At 41.2% G+C, this 15,999-nt stretch overlaps 1 protein-coding gene across 1 annotated transcript in view; it reads left to right on the forward strand.

Annotated features, from left to right (window-relative positions):
- The first annotated feature begins 911 nt into the window (after positions 1–911).
- The window catches only part of pear1 (platelet endothelial aggregation receptor 1), a 63,964-nt gene continuing 48,876 nt past the window's right edge, over positions 912–15,999 (forward strand). The window contains exon 1 of the mRNA XM_069657015.1: positions 912–971. The gene's annotated coding sequence lies outside the window, so the exon portion shown is untranslated. The remainder of the gene's footprint in view (positions 972–15,999) is intronic.

The following is a 15,999-nucleotide window of genomic DNA, read 5'->3' on the forward strand; positions in this document are numbered from 1 at the left end:
ATTTGGCAAAGCAGCCTAAGACATAAAGGTTACTATAATTCTGATGTATTACTGGGTTTCTATTAAATCCAATAAAGAAATATGGAGAAGTAACAATACCTGTCAACATAGAGAAGCTCATAGCAGCTTCTGTCAAGGTTTTAATGAAATTCGTTGAATATTAAGATAAGATAATCCTTTATTCGTCCCACAATGGGGACATTTACAGTGTTACTTGTGTTAGCAGCAAAGTGGATGTTACAACATTAAAATAAAGGGCACATAAAAATAAAAAAATAAAAATTTTTCCTAGAAAATATGTTCAGAATTAATAAGATAAGTTAACAGTGTATTTTATGTATTTGGTTGTTGTATGTTTCAAACAAACAAGGTATAATATGTTAATCAGGGAGCTTTATAGGTGGAAAAAGGTGGATTTTGTTTAGATAAGCTAGCTGTCTCCCCTGTTTCCAGTCTTTGAGCAAAGGTAAGCTAACCAACAGCTTCCATCTATCTGTCTGTCTGTCTGCATAGAGGTGAATTGGGCTATATTTTTCCACCTGCATGAATCCTGACATGTCTTCCTCTGTTGACCACCTTGTTTTATCTCAGTGGATGAAGACAAACACACACTTGGACATCAAGGTCTGTAGGCCTCGTGAAAACTCAAACAACACTCTCAATCTCCTCCTTGACCTCCCTAAATCTGCCTCATCCCTCATCTCCTCTCTCCTCCTCTCTCTCCTCCTCCTTCAGTCCCCTCTCTGTCACAGTTTTCCACTTTCTTTGGCTCCACTTCAGGACCCTCCCCCGTCGGATGCTCTCCTGCTCTGCTCCTCTCTCTGTGCGCTCTTCTGAATGTTTACACCGCTGCAAGATTTTTCTGAGTGTGGAGAAACAAACGTCTTTAATCTCTGTTTCGTCTTTGGGAAGTTGGTGTCTAACTGCGATATACGAGCGATAAATTAAAGCTGGAGTTCTTGGCTGGCAGGGTGAGTAAAATACTTTCAATGAATAAAACAGAACAGAACGAGACTGAAACAAAGTCTTTGGCGGTTCATGTGTAAAGCAAAGAATATTGTGACGATTGTTGCCGGCTAGTAGACACGGCAAATACATTTTAAACTGTGTGTGCTTTCGCGTACTGCATGTAGCTGTGGATAATAATGCAGCATGAACCACTTGTTCGGTTCAAAACGGTGAAAGATGCAAAATATACTATTGTTAAACTCTCCGGGACTTCAAGTGCTTCGTGCCTCTGTAGTAACTTTTCTTAACGCTGTTTTCATTAGCTATGTGCTTATATGCGGCAAGATAGCACATTTGAGCTACACAAGTTATTTTAAAGAACTTAAAGATACCTTTCACATGTTGAATAGTTGTGAACAATAGTGGAAGAGCTCCTATATTGCTTAGCTAACAGCAGAAATACTTCACTGCAAATTCTGTTTCATTTCCTAAAAGTCCCACAAAGTAGTGAGAGTGGAGTTTGAAATAACTCCAAGTTCATTTATGTAAGTAGGCCTACTGTAAATACAGTTTACTTCAGTATTTCCTTTTTATACTGCTCTATACTTCTACAGCAACACAGTTCTGAGGTAAACGTAATACAATTATTGACATATAATGAAATGTGCTTCACTGTTGCATATCAAACTACACAACTGTATAGATCAGTTACATTACCTAAAGTCCTTGAGCTATAACAGCAATATATTTACACATAAGTACATCCGTATTATTAATCAAAGTAGTTTAGGTAGGACAATAGTTTCTGAATAATAAATGCTTTTACTTTTGCTATGTATACTTGCATACACTTGATTTCCATGTATACCTACTTCAGTGCCATTTTCAGTGTACCTTTACCTGCCGTGTTTTTATATTGATGACTGCTTAATTTTACTGAAGTAAAAGGTAGTTCCTCTGACTCTGCTTTAATAGTAGTCCAGAAGTTAATCAGCATAATGTAGGCCTACTTTAAGTAGCCTATTAACATAAAACAAACTGTGCTGAATGGCTGCATTTATATTGCTCTTTTACAATATGATGTATAATATAATATTGTTTTACTGATCTGTAGTTTGAAGACAGTGTTTTTAATGTTGCAGCTGGATGGGATATAGAAAATGCAACGTCTGTTTGATAGATTAGAATAGAAAATATTTTATTGTCTACTTTTTGAAAGCAAAAGGCAGACATTTGTGTTTGACTTGCATGTGCAAAGCAATGCAGTATTGATAAACTGAATTCGTAAAAGTCTGAAGTATTTCAGAGGACAATCAAATTTGGTAAGAAAAGTCTTAAAAAGCAGGATAGAAAGTGATGACTGCTTTCAAATAAGTGTTGTGGAGCAGAAGTATTCAGTAGCATACAATTGAAATACTGAAGAAAAGTTCAAGTGCCTCAAAATAAGTTACAGTACTCGAGTAACTGTTCTTGGTTACCTGACAAACTGTGTTGTGATCAGATGTATATCCCATTTCCTTTCAGTTTTTTCCCACTTTAAATGTTGGCACACTTCTCAGCACAGTTTGGTGTTATCTTGTGATATTGATCATACATATGCGAGGTACCTCCAGCTAACACTCTTTAACAATACAACCTTCTGTCTGATCATCAGCAAGTGCATTAAAACACTTGTTTAAGTGACCTCCTGGCACTGTGTCACCACTTTATGCACTTGCTGTTCTTTCCCTGCCTGCCTGAGTGTTTTTGGCATCACTGGCTCTGCTCTGAAACCTCTCCAGCTTCTATCAAGAGAGTGTGAGTCAGAAAAGCTCCTCTGGCAGGTCTCCTCTATCGATTCAAGAGGAGGAAGTCAGTGGGAGTAGGTCTGCTGTTTCCTCTCCTCCTCCTCCTCAGACTCCATCTGAGTCCTGGATCCACCTCTGGCTCTGTTTTTGGGTCACAGAGCAGCTGTGACTCAGGCTGATGAAACGTGGCGGCGAGGCGTCTGCTGCCAAAACAAGTGTGCGACATCCTGAGTGTGATGTGTGACTCAGCTTTCATGTCGTGTCACTGAAGTTAATCAGGTGAAGCAGATTGAGACAAAGTGCTTTTCCTCCTCCTCTGCAGATGTGAGGGACTTTTCTGTGTATCAGTGTCGTGTGTGACACTGATAGTAAAGTGTTAGTTTACAGGACTCTGATGTGTCAGAGTCTGATTAAATTAAGGTGCGTTCAATAACTCACTGTGTCCTCATTGTGAGTGGTTATTTTCTCAGCCTGGTTCTAAAAAAGGATGTAAAAGGTCTGCAAAGACTTTTTCTAAATTTAAGAAAAACTTCTCTAAGTTTTTCCTGCTTTAATGTCCGTCTTTAAATTCTTCTTTCTTTGTATTTACGGAACGTTTCTAAAAAGTGCGTCACACACTTAAGTACGGAAGCCGTAAGCGGATATTCATCCATACTTTTTATTAACTCCCTTTTCCTATAATAATGAGTAATGTTTTCTCAAGATCTCGACTTATTTATCTCGTTATCTCGGGATAACACAGCTTGCTTTCTTGTGATAACGGGATAATGGTGGTCTAGAAAACAAAACAACAGACTGGTCACTGTGATATTACAGACCAGGACATGCCATGCTGCCATTGGCCACACTGAAGAGGTAAGTTAAGCCTGTTTCATTGTTTGTTCTGTGCTTTTGCAACTCTGGGGATACGAGTTATGATCGTCTGATGTTACAGTGGTGCAGCTTTGTTATCTCAAGATAACGAGAGAAATAAGGCAAGATCTCGAGAAAATAAAGTTACTCGTAATCACAGGAAAACAGAGTAAATAAAATGTATGGATCCATGTCGGCTTAGGGCTTCCGTACTTGAGTGCGTTAGGTTGACAACCTTTTGAGTAAAAATTAAAAAGAGAGAAAAAGAAAAGATAAATTAATTCTGTTTCTATTCAGTCTGCATGCCATCAGCATTTAATATTATTTTATTATTTTCCTCCCTTTAACTAAGAAATTTAGTTTAGAAATCTGAAACTTAAAAAATAAATCTAATATGTAATAAATGGACCTCAATATCCTCATAAAGATTATTAACATTATACTGCCTATTTAACTCTGTTTAATGTACATGGCCAGGTTGTTCATGTTCCCTCAGTGACAAATTGACAGTTTTACAGGCCTGATCCCCTGCGTGTGTTTCGAGCTATAAAATGCTTCACTGTTTGGAAACAATCTCCTCGTGTAGCCGTAAAATCACTCATAAATTGTAACTTTTTATTTTATTTTACTATTTATTTTTTTAGCAATGTATGCCTTTATTTAAAGAGAGAGGACGGTGGACAGTGTCGGAAACAGGGGAAGAGAGAGTGGGGATGACATGCAGCAAAGGGCTGGGGGTCGAACCCGGGGCATGGGGGCCTGCAGCCTCTGAAGGTGGGATGCAAGATTTAACCGCTTTAACATTTTATACATTTGTAACTATCGTCTGCACAAAGGAACGAAAGCTTTCTGACTCAGGAGGCCCTGGTGTAGAACGATCTGAGATGACGGCGAGATATGAGGAACTATCAGAGTGAACCTCCTTTTAAACTCCTGACCTCACATCTGCTCTGGCAACCAGAAATCACCAGGAAGTCTCTCTCACTGCAGACTCAACTTTCCTCCTTCATCTGGCCAAGAATTCCTAAAAATACTTTGTCAGTGTCATTCACACATATCTGTTTAATCTTGTGTTGAATTCTGCGTGTGAAAAGTAACACATAATGCCTCCCTGAAACCTTTTTCTCCTATTTCATGGAAAGTAGCCTCTGAATGTGTCCTCCTCAGGACTGACGAACCCGTCTCATGTCTGACAGCTGCAGATCTGCCTGTCTCACCACCTGTTTGTCTAGGAGAGTTCAGGGTTCAGGCCAGCTATTGGATCTGTTTTGATTGCTGATGACACTTTGCAGAGACACAAAGAGGAGAGGTAGAAGAAGATGAAGTAGAAGAGGTATTAGTGTTAATTTGATCCCCCAGTGTCTGGACGTTTTAAAATTTATTGCAACACCAGAGAGGGGAGCCACAGCGTCTGCATGTTGTCTTTTGAAGGCCACAATTTGTCTTGACAAGCTCCTACGCCACGGTCACAGCCTCACTTAAACAAAGTCTTTGTTTGTGTTGTCCTCTGAAGTTTGGACTGAGGCGTGGCTCTGCGGCTCGGTCGTCTCTCCTCTTCGGTTCAGAGCGACGTATCTCAATACATCTACTGACTAATGGCCTAATGGGCCTCTTGACTTTGGTGATCTGCAGGCTTTTCATGTAGTGCAGCAGGTCAAAGTTCTCAATTTTATGGTTAAAAATCTCAAAATCTTCAAGATTGTTTGGCAAAAACTTTGGAAATGATATTCATTGTTCCCGGAGGACGAATCGTCTGGACTTTCTTGACATAATTTATGCTGCTTTTCTAAGAAGTTTCTTTTCTGCACTGAATGAGGCCTACTCTTTAAAAGGTTTTTGTTGATGCATGCTGGGTAAAAGATGACCTTCTTGTGGGGTCAAACTGTTTTCTGATCCTTCTGAAAGTCTGCGGTGACTGAATGCAGACACATGTGGATGCACAGGACCGCTTCTGGTTTCAAGCAGGAAAAAATGGCGGCCTGGTACCAAACGTTTGCGTTACAGCTAAACTGTGAAGTAAAATAAGTTCCTGAAAACATTTGAGGCAAGAAAATTCTAATCAGATCAGCATGGACAAACAGTCTGAAATAATGAGCTCACACTGTTTTGCTGGATTGACTCATTTGCATAAAGTAGAGGGTGGGCGGTGTTTATGCAACTACAAATACAGCATACAAAAAACTCTGTGTGGTGTATCCATCATGCACTGCGCGGTTGAATCCCCTGCTCTCCTGCTCAGACTGAGACAGGTCCTCGGTCACTCCTGTGAGAGCTGCTCAGCGGGACATGAAGCGAAATAAAAGTTTGACTATGGATCTTCCTCGTAGCTACGACACCTGGTGCGCATAAAGCATTACTCTTTAACACACACACAACCCTTGTCGACTGGTTCAAGTTAACCCAACATGCTGCCAGAGTACGGTCGATACAGGAGCTCTGATATCTGCACTCCCTGATTCACCAGCTGTAAACAAACTCAACAATTAATATCATTGTATTCAGGGTATTCAGCTTTGTTTGTATTGCTAATCATTTCCTGCATTTCAAGCTACAATTGCTCTATTTAGCGGCATCATGTGATGGTAATAGGTGGATAGCAGCGACCACTGTGTCCTTAAGGGATTTAAGATTTAACTTAGGAACACTGAAGTGACCTTGTGGCGGCAGGAACACTTGTTCTTGTCTGAGAGCATCGTTAGTCATGTTTTTCTGCTTTGTTTCTTTTAGTTTTGAGGCTAAATAGACATTTCCTGTTTCTCATTTTACTTGTCAGTCACACGGGCGGTAGTGCGTGACCTTTTTCCTCATGTTGTGTGTTGATTTACACACTCAATAACCAACAGGGAGAAGGAATTGGCCTGAATGCATGTGTGAAATGTTGCATGATGTCACATTATGTCCGGGTTAATCATCCCAAACTTTTTGATTCCTAAAGTTTTCCTTATTAAAGTTAAGTAGATGTATAAACTGACCCCCGTCCGCTCCCAGAGCGTGTATTTTTTGATGCTGAAAAAGACAAAGAGCAGAGGGAATTCAGAAGAAGGTGACGCGGGTTGAATATTCCTACCACAGGCTTATATAAGCCTTACAACCCCATGTGCTCTGCAGCCGCACAAGTAATTTGGAGCAGATTCGGCTGCGGCCCTCCAGCTCGGGGGTTTGGGGTCATTGGTTCTGCTCTGGCGGGGGGAACATGTACAGTTTCGTCGGGCTCTGGCTCAAATAACCCATCTTAAAAAAAAGCAGGGGTCGGGGGGTTTGGTGCTGGAACAGGAGGAGGAGCCTGCAAGCGGCTTGATGAGGTGACCACAGACTACTTGTAGTGTGGTGAGGGTCTTTCCTGAAGCTGCTTATGTTGGTGGTTGGTGGGTGGTGTTTGGGGCGGTGGGTGGAGCAGCAGTGGAGACATTGTTCATTAGGATTTCAGAGACTTTCATTGGTGTCTATGTCTCGCTGTGGTGTCTCCGCAGGACGACTGGGAGCGAGTGAAACTCGAGATGTAGAATTAGAAGAAATAAAACACTGAATTCACGTCTCAGAGGGCGTCTCGCTTTTTGCTTCCATCACACAAACACAGTTATGTTTGTTTTAAATGCGTTAATAAGACTGAAAACTGGTCCTGCAAAAAAAACAACCCTCCCTTCTTATTGTTGCCAGCAGTGAGATGACAGATCATGAGTTTACCATACCAGATATGTCTTTTGCATATGAAAAACAAATGGCCTTTGAGTCATGCTTGGCACAGCGCGGACTTGCCTTCGAACTCTTGATCTTTTTCTTGCGCTCAGACCCAGATCCACTCCACCAGCTGTGTGAAGCTGCGACTCTCTGAGCCGTCCATCTTGCATTTTATGAGAGGACTTATTTTCCTTTTTCGTGCTCCATTTTTCCAGGCCACTTATGAAAGACAAACGTAGGCTCAGGAACGGCAGGATGACAGATTATCATTATTTCAGCGTCCCCATTACTCAGAACAACACAGGCTACGTGTGGAAAAAAAGGGTTCTGGGTAAAAAATAAAAAATGGACACAGAAGCTGAAAACAGACGTTTTCTGTTGGAAAAAAAGAGCCAGTCGGTCTGATGGCACCGTTGAAGGACTTTTCCTTTTAGGCGCCTGATTTAATTCCCAACTCTGCTCTGTTTACATGTCAGAGGAAGAGAGTGTTGAGATGCCGACCTGGATGTACATGCAAGATGTTTCCTATCTGCTTCCTATTGTTTGTCCCAGTTTTCATTCCTGTGTTGCTCTGCAGAGCTGATTGAAGCCAGAGGAGAGAGCACAGACCTGAGGGAGTGTGGGGACAGGGTTTGATTTAGCTGAAAACATGTTTTTCTTTTTTTTGCCCTGTTGAAGAAAACAAAGAAAGTCAGCCTGAGATGAATTTATTAGTTGTAGACAGATAATTAACCAGGGAGTTGTAGTGCATTTAAAAGTAATGAGAAAAGCATGTAATCTGTGAAGACGTCGTCGATAAAGTGCTGACAAGATGCTCAGTGGTGACTTCTGCTTTTGCAATGTCTTAACAACAAAATGGATTCAGGGTTGGCGAAGCTTGAACGTTGAAAGCAAAGTTAGCAATGACTTCATGCTGGAAGAAGTTGAACTACAGCAAACCTGAGATCGGTTAATTAAAGCTGCTCAGAAAAAGTAGTTCCCACCATTTTCTTTAAATAGATCAATTTTACAACCTACACGTGATAAAGAAAATATAGAAAACAGTCACATCTCAACAAAGCAACTTTTTTGGTCAATAAAGTGCCGCCTCGATCACATCACAGCCGTCGGAGAGAAAGAAAAAGGGGGCGTGGCTTATTCAAGGAGGTCCAATTACACTAGAGAAGCAATGGTTGTATAAAAATCACTGCATTAAACTACAAAAAACATGCAAAAAGTGGTTAACTACATCAATCACTATGCAAAGATGAATGCATTTAAACTCCCAGCAAGCTACTACTTGATAAACTTGATAAAGTCGTAGTTCAAGTACACGGATTACCCCTTCCCACCAAAACTAGCGCACTGACGCAGGTTTTTCAGACCTGGGAAGACCCGCTAATAATGCCCATTGTCTCTTTTGCCAGTGGAGTATTCTCCTTTCTGTCTCCTTAAACAGAAACCTGTCGCCTTATTTCTTTTTCCCCTCGGATCAGAAGAAGCTCTGTCACCTCGCTGTCTTATTAGTGTCGCTGCATCTTGCACGAAACGAAGAACAAATTTGCCGTTGTATTTTCTTCTGTATTTACGCGACAGAGGCTGGAACTTTGAAGCGCGTCATCGCATCGGAAAGGGAGGGGAGATTAGTGTGTAGACATGGGTTTTGTGTTCCCATCATTGCGGGTGTACTGCAGAGTAATTTGACCCAGGTCTGAATGCCGATTGTAACCTTTCCCACTAAGCAAAAACTATTTTTTTTCTACCAGTGGGAAAGGGGCTTCTGTTCACGACTCCCAAAACACTGCCTGCTCATTAAATGTTAAAGTGTTTAACCAGATTTGCAGCAGTTTTTGAAACGACGCCTCTGCGTTAGATAAATATTCCTCCATGACTCACAGAAGACATGCTGCTGTGTTTCCTGCTGCTTCTGTTTGCTTCTGGGAATCCAGAAAAAGAAAAAGTGTTCCCAGTTTCCCCGACAATTGGCTTCCTTGAGTTGGAACATCATACCCAAACAAGGTGACAGGCCCCTGGACCCGCTTGTCTCTCCCACTGTGCTGCCCAGGATGTCCTGTGTGGTGGTCTGTATCTGGCTCTCATCTCCTCTTCGCCCCCTTGTCTTCCTGTTGTGCTGCACACACATGCAGGTGTCATAGCAAAAAGCCCCGAGAGGCTGACAACGTGTTGCACAACGCACACGACCACGCTAAGGTTTTCAATTAGCCCGAGCACTCACTCACTGCAGGGCCGACTTTCATCTTTCTGTAGCCACGAGGCGGTCCAGTAAAGTGAATTAAAGGCACCACCTGTGGGGTTTGAAAGGTTTCAGTCTAGTGACACTGCTGGGAAAGAAACGGCGAGTGAGACTAAGTAAAGGAACATCTCCGAGGGTTCACCTTCAGGGTAGCACACGTGGCCCGAGTTTTTGAGGGAAGAAAATCAGGCTTTAACTTCCAGATGTTGCAGGATGAGGCCCATCTGTACAGAGAGGGAGAAGGAGCTTTTTTAGGGGCTATGTGTTAAAAAGAAAAAAAAAAAAGCTCTTAAATGATCTTTTTAATAAGTTGCAGGTTTCCACTTCGGCCTCCAGAAAGGCAGCACACCAGATGCAGGAGGTCGGCCTGTAAATCAGCAGGGTTTAACTTTGAGGAATTTACTGGCCCAGGCTGGACTTCCTGGAAACAGAGACAGAGGAAGAAAGCCGTTCGAGATAATAACTGATAACTGCTCTGCTCAACTCTACCTGAGCTGGTGGTTCTCTAATGCTGCTGCTGCTTGTGGTAATGATTAGCAAGGCCTTTCCTGGTTACAGAGGCCGAGAGTAAAGAAAAACCTTCTACAGTAATTAAGAAGAGTTTTCAGGTAACTACTTTACTGGAGTATTTTTTGGACACCTTTTTACTTTTATCCCGCACACAAATGTCTGTACTTTCTACTTCTCATTATTGATTGTTTTATTCTGCACCACTGCGCACCACCATCCCAACATCAAGGCCGATTTCAGCCTTAACAGATGTGACAAAGAAAAGACAATTTGTTGGCTTATCAATCAATGCAAATACAAAAGACTTACCAAAAAGAAACAAACACAAGAGGAAAACTCGAATGTGGAGATGATTGGCCACCCCAGGTGCTGCCCCAACATCCTACTCTATGATTGGCTAATTGCCTTGTTAGAGGCGGGACTTATGTTACAATCAAATATTTGGGCTGTGTTGCAACAGGCTACTTGTAGCTTTTCAGTGTGGCACATTTCCTTTTGTTCGTACTTTAAATTGTTACTCTGGAAAAACTCTTCTTTTTGAGTCCTTAAAGAAAGAAGAGGATTTATACGTTGCCACGTGTTGTGTTTCTATTTAAAGTTTAAAACTTGGATTCCAAACGCACATTTCTAAAAAAAATTAAAAAGGCAAACTGTCTGCTGGCAATCATCAGGAGAACTTTTCATAATTTGTGCAAAGAGATATTTTTACCTGATCTTTAATCTAATATAAATCCTTGGTGAGAAATCATCTTGATTTTGTAAATTCTGTCTGATGTCCTTATAAATTAAAATATATGGGGAAAAAATGAGAAGAGCTACGTAACTGATTCCAGGTCTGAAAGATTTGTCATCTGAGGAGAGGTTAAGAAAATTACAGTTACCTACTCTACTAGTAATATACAGGAGACACAGAGGAGACATGATTAAGGTGTATACAGTCCACAGAATATATGATGGTTCAGCTGAGCCTTTCATCCATTTTTGGAATAACCGGTATGATTAAAGAGTCCTTAAAGTGATTCCTTCTCAAGTCTCTTTTTCACACTCCGTGCCCGAAGAGCATGGAACAAGTTTCTTCCAGAAAACAGGGTGCGCGCTGCTTCAGTTAACTCGTTTAAAAATAGATTGGATGAATTCTGTTGAGCGAAGGATATTTTCTATAGCTTGAATGCTGACGTCTGAGTGTTTGTGATGTTATTTTAAACATGTATGTTGTGGAATTGTTGTGTTGAAGGATTGTTTGTTTTTAGTGGAAAGTCTGGTGTGAAGGATTTGTATCCTGTACCAGAAAAAATGTAAATACATTTTTAAAATATACACAGGAACATAACATCTTATGACGTTAGTAGTCAAAGTAGATATGATTAGTGGAGAAAGAAAGGGTAAATACATGCTATTCATTGGTGGGTGCGGACACACACTTCATGCCACCCCTACATAGGTCAGTGCCCTAGTTAAAATAGTCTGGTTCCGCCCCTGGAAGACTCATCTTTAAAAAGTGACCAGACTGGCAGTATGGATGAAAGTGAACCAGGCAGTGTTACAGATGATGTTGAAGCAAATTCAGACATTCCCCATCTGATGTCAGTTACAGTTGGGTCATTCGAAGTTAAAATGATTTCGGTTTTATCTGACAAATATGACGTGACGTTATGTCAACTTTTGCACAAGAAAACAGCAGATAGATAGTCCTTCAGAGGGACGCTTAATACTCTGAGTACATAACAGAGCATTTGTCCACGTTTACCTCAGTTAAGTACCTGTGCTTATACTTGGGGAAAGATTGTGAGCACTTTTGCAACCTCTGCCTGGTTATCTGGGTGTAGCATCCCCAGCCAGAGCACCGGTCAGACTCTTGTGTACTGATGGATTTGTGAAACTTTTATTTTCTGTTTACCATAAACGCTACATTAACAAGACAAACAAAACCACTAAAAAGCACGGGTCTTACAGGCTAAGCTAGCGGCGACTGTGTTGTTATTAGGATCAATGAATGCTTCCGTAGGCGTACACACCGTTTACCGTTTTATCTCTGGTTTGGCGGCAGGTAAGCCAAAATCTGCCTTCAAAATAAAAGCCCTCAAACGAAATATTACAGAAACAACAGACAAACTTTATTGTGAAAATAAACAATTATAGATTTGACAGTTTTTAAGGGTCATGCACACTGAGTACCTCAGTTCCAGCAGACACTCGATCCATATGGCAGTAATTGAAATGCACATCTGTCTCGCAGTGTGCAGCTCTCACTCTCCTCACACACGGCTGCACCACCCTGCAGGCAGCAACGCTTCAGCCTTGCGTAAATCATCCGACTGTCACATTGTTTTTCCTCGCAGAAGAAATGTTACTATAGAATAATGGTGGAAATAAATGGCGGAAAAACATCACCAGCGACAACAGTAAATGTTCGCTGCTCGCTGTATCGTAGCAGCTGCAAACAGAGAGAGAAAAAAAAGCTGCCATCCAGTCGCAATCCAAGTGTTGTCTTAATGGAAACCAGATGCGGCGTGGTTAACGTCTCTTACTGTAAATTGCCTCCATGACTTAAAGACTCACATTAAGGCTGTTGCATGGGAACGCAATCCGCAGTATGAAATATGTCCTTCTTAAACCTTGTGTCTCAGTAAGAGTATTCAGTCACCGCAGACGCTCAGAAAGATCAGAACAGTTCGGTTTGACCCCCCAAGAAGGCCGTATTTTACCCAACATGCATCAACAAAACGCTGAAATGCTACACAGAAGGCCTCGCTCGACCCAGAAAAGAAACTTCTTCTAAAGCAGCATAAATTATGTAAATGAATCTTATAATTGGGGATGCTGGAGCTCTTTCAGCTTCTGTGTTAGTGGTAGTTTTTGCCAGAGCAGATGGGGTCTGATTTCACACCTCTCCAACAGAGTTTGGACAGCAGCTCCCCCACCACGAGGGTCAAGACCACAAGAGTAAGCAATCTGCACGCTCTTCAGCCAAAACAAAGGTTGCAATGGAAAGGAGGGAAAGCGGTGGGCCTGTGTGTGTGTGTGTTTTTGAGCTACACGGAACAGGCGAGGTTTGTGTGTGTCACATCTGTGTTTATGTCCATGTTATATGCAGAGCTTTGTGATGAGTTGGCAGATTCTGCTGCCTGCAGTGGTTCAGCATTTCCCCCTTTACTGGCTGCAGTGTGATCGCCTGTTTCCCCTCGTAACAAACTACAAGTCGGACAAGGAGTGCTCGACAGTGATCGAGCTGCATGTGAGGGACAGGCTGTGAAACACATTCTGGTTGTTTTCGCATGTTATCACACGTGAAAGACACCCAGATGTGCTGAAGGAGACATTTTATGTATGTATAAGTCTTTGCACCGATATGTTAGGATGTACCATTACCACTGAACCATTATTAGTATGTTGGTCAATTATCAGCTGCATTTTTTGCCACCTATAGCTTTAAAGCAGTTAATAATGAAGTTGTTATTCTTTATACTTTGAACTGTTATATACATTTAAAAAGGTGGTATTATGCTGTTTCACATTTTAAGACATATATATAATAGGGATAGACCGATTATCGGCCGGGCCGATATTCGGCATTTTGACGCATATCGGCATCAGCCTTTTTTAAAAAAAAATTATTATTATTTTATTTTTTTTATCCGACGGCCGATAAGAGATCAATTTAAAACTGGGTTATTTTGGCTCTGATGCATATGCTTAAAGGTATTTAAACAAAGTTATGTGTTGGAGTTTGTATTATTCAAAATTTTGACGCCAATATTTTCACTTTTACTGCAAATGAATATCGGCTTCAAATATCGGTTATCGGCCTCCTTGACTACTAATAATCGGTATCGGCCCTGAAAAAACCATATCGGTCTATCTCTAATATATAATTCTACAATGTTGGATGTCCAGACTAAACGTAGGTGAAGTTTCAAATCTGTAGGTAAAAGTATGTTGTCTGCAGGCTGCTGTGAAAGCCAGGTTTCACAGCTTTTTCGCCATGCTGTACTTTGTGACATCACAAAGTGCAGCCTCAGCAGGCTTCAGAGAGCTGGCCAATCAGACAACAGTGGGCTTGTAGGGGCTATGATACTCCAAAGGTATCATAGAGTGAAATATGAAGCTTGAAATTAGCATAATAAACCCCCTTTAAAGACCAAAACCAACAATGTGTTTGTTGGTCTCTATACATTATGACATGAATGTTTAATAACAGCTCATAAACAGGATTTACCACAAAAAAAACAGAACAAAACAAAAAAGTATTTCCTTACAGAGCCAGCAACTGCAGTTTTTAAGAGACATTACTTGAGTAAATTATCTCTTGGGGACTATTTTCAGACACGGATGAGTACACATTTGGTGCCCTAGTGCAGTGGTTCCCAACCTTTTTTTCCTTTGAGCCCCCCTGCTCGTCTTTAAGAAAGGCTGAGCCTCCATCGCCCGCACACACGTACACCAAAACAATAAAGTGATTCATTCCAAATCTTTATTGGCAATAATTAACACCAATCAGAGAGTTCACAGAGGTGTGGCCGACAAAGTAGCTACTATATTTGATGAGGACCAAAAAAATATATGTTTTAATAGTTGAAGACTTTTGATTATCAAGTAAGTGATGATTTTATTTAACATGCAAATCTAATCTAATCTAGTCTCAATGCAGACAATGCCTCGCACACCCCCAGCGATCTTTGGCGCCCCCCTAAGGGGGGCCCAGACCCCAGGTTGGGAACCACTGCCCTAGTGAGCATTTACAGCATTAAGACAGTAAATGTTGGCTTGATTTAAAAAAACTACAGTCCTTATGTTCTTCATCTCAAAGGAACATGTCAGCCAGAGCAGCTGTGAGAACCATGATGTGTTTTTAATTGTCTCTTGGACAACAATGGAGCAGAGGCACAAGATATATCAGCCTTCAGCTACAAAGGAAACGCTTATTAGTCGGATTTATCCAGTGTTGGTTTTGGACGTTCATGGGGTTTGTTAACAATAAGAAAAATAAATCATTCTGCAAGACTTTAGAAATATGATACAAAACCTCTCAGCCAATGAGAACGCAGTCTCCCCCAGGCTGTGCTACCAACATTCACTTAGCTGTAAGTGTGTTAACGTCAAAACCACATTCAAGCAGAGTTTTGGCAGGAATCTGAGACCAAAACCAGAATAACTCAAGTTGATTTTACACGTTCTGACTTAAGAAATAATGAGTAAAAGACACAGAACAGAAAGTAGAAAGTGGCCGTATTTAGAATCTTGTAGCTTCATATCGCTGTTATAGAACCTCATTGCATACAGTTTCTACAGTTGTATGCTGTTGCAAATCTGCAGTCGAGACGACTGAGACAAACACACATCCAAGACAAAGAAAGGATGAAACAAAGGCTGCAGAAATCTGATCTTGCGTGCCTTTCAGTACTCGTTTGCTTGCCAGCATAATAATGACAGACTTTTATCTCTTAACAAAGATTTAATCTGCTCAGAGAAAAACACAAACAGCAACAGCTTGTGATTGTTTTTAGAGCTCTCTGAGGTTGCGTCTTTTTTCTCAGCTCCTCTGAACATCTCAAAGGCTCTTGATCTCGTGGCCTGTTCTGTATACGTTCCGCGAACTCTGCTAATAAATATGGTTGAATAAGCGTCGGCCGCTGCATAGTTTCATCATGGGAAGATCAGCTCGGGACACAGTGACTGAAGCTCCTAATGAATCTCTTTTTAATGCAGCGTTTCCCACAACTTTCTGACCCCGAAAGAGGAGGACAGTCATTTGTTTTAGAAGCAAAGAGAAACGTTATGATGAGAGAAAAGAGTGATCATGGTGGGAATGTGAGCGCGAGGAGGAGGCTGTGATGTGTACAAAGAGTTAGGATGAAACATCAGAGGGTTTAATGTTGGATTGAAATGCTGCTGAAATGTTGAAGGACAAACTACAGGCTCAGGAAAATGTCACTTTTCGCTCGCAGCTCTTTCAGAGGAATGTTTGATTTATGTTTTATATAAACTGTTTGA

This window comes from Semicossyphus pulcher, unplaced genomic scaffold (genome assembly GCF_022749685.1).
Source record: "Semicossyphus pulcher isolate SPU_LCO1_2020_fin unplaced genomic scaffold, fSemPul1.0.p SCAF_9, whole genome shotgun sequence".
Classification (NCBI taxonomy): Eukaryota; Metazoa; Chordata; class Actinopteri; order Labriformes; family Labridae; genus Semicossyphus; species Semicossyphus pulcher.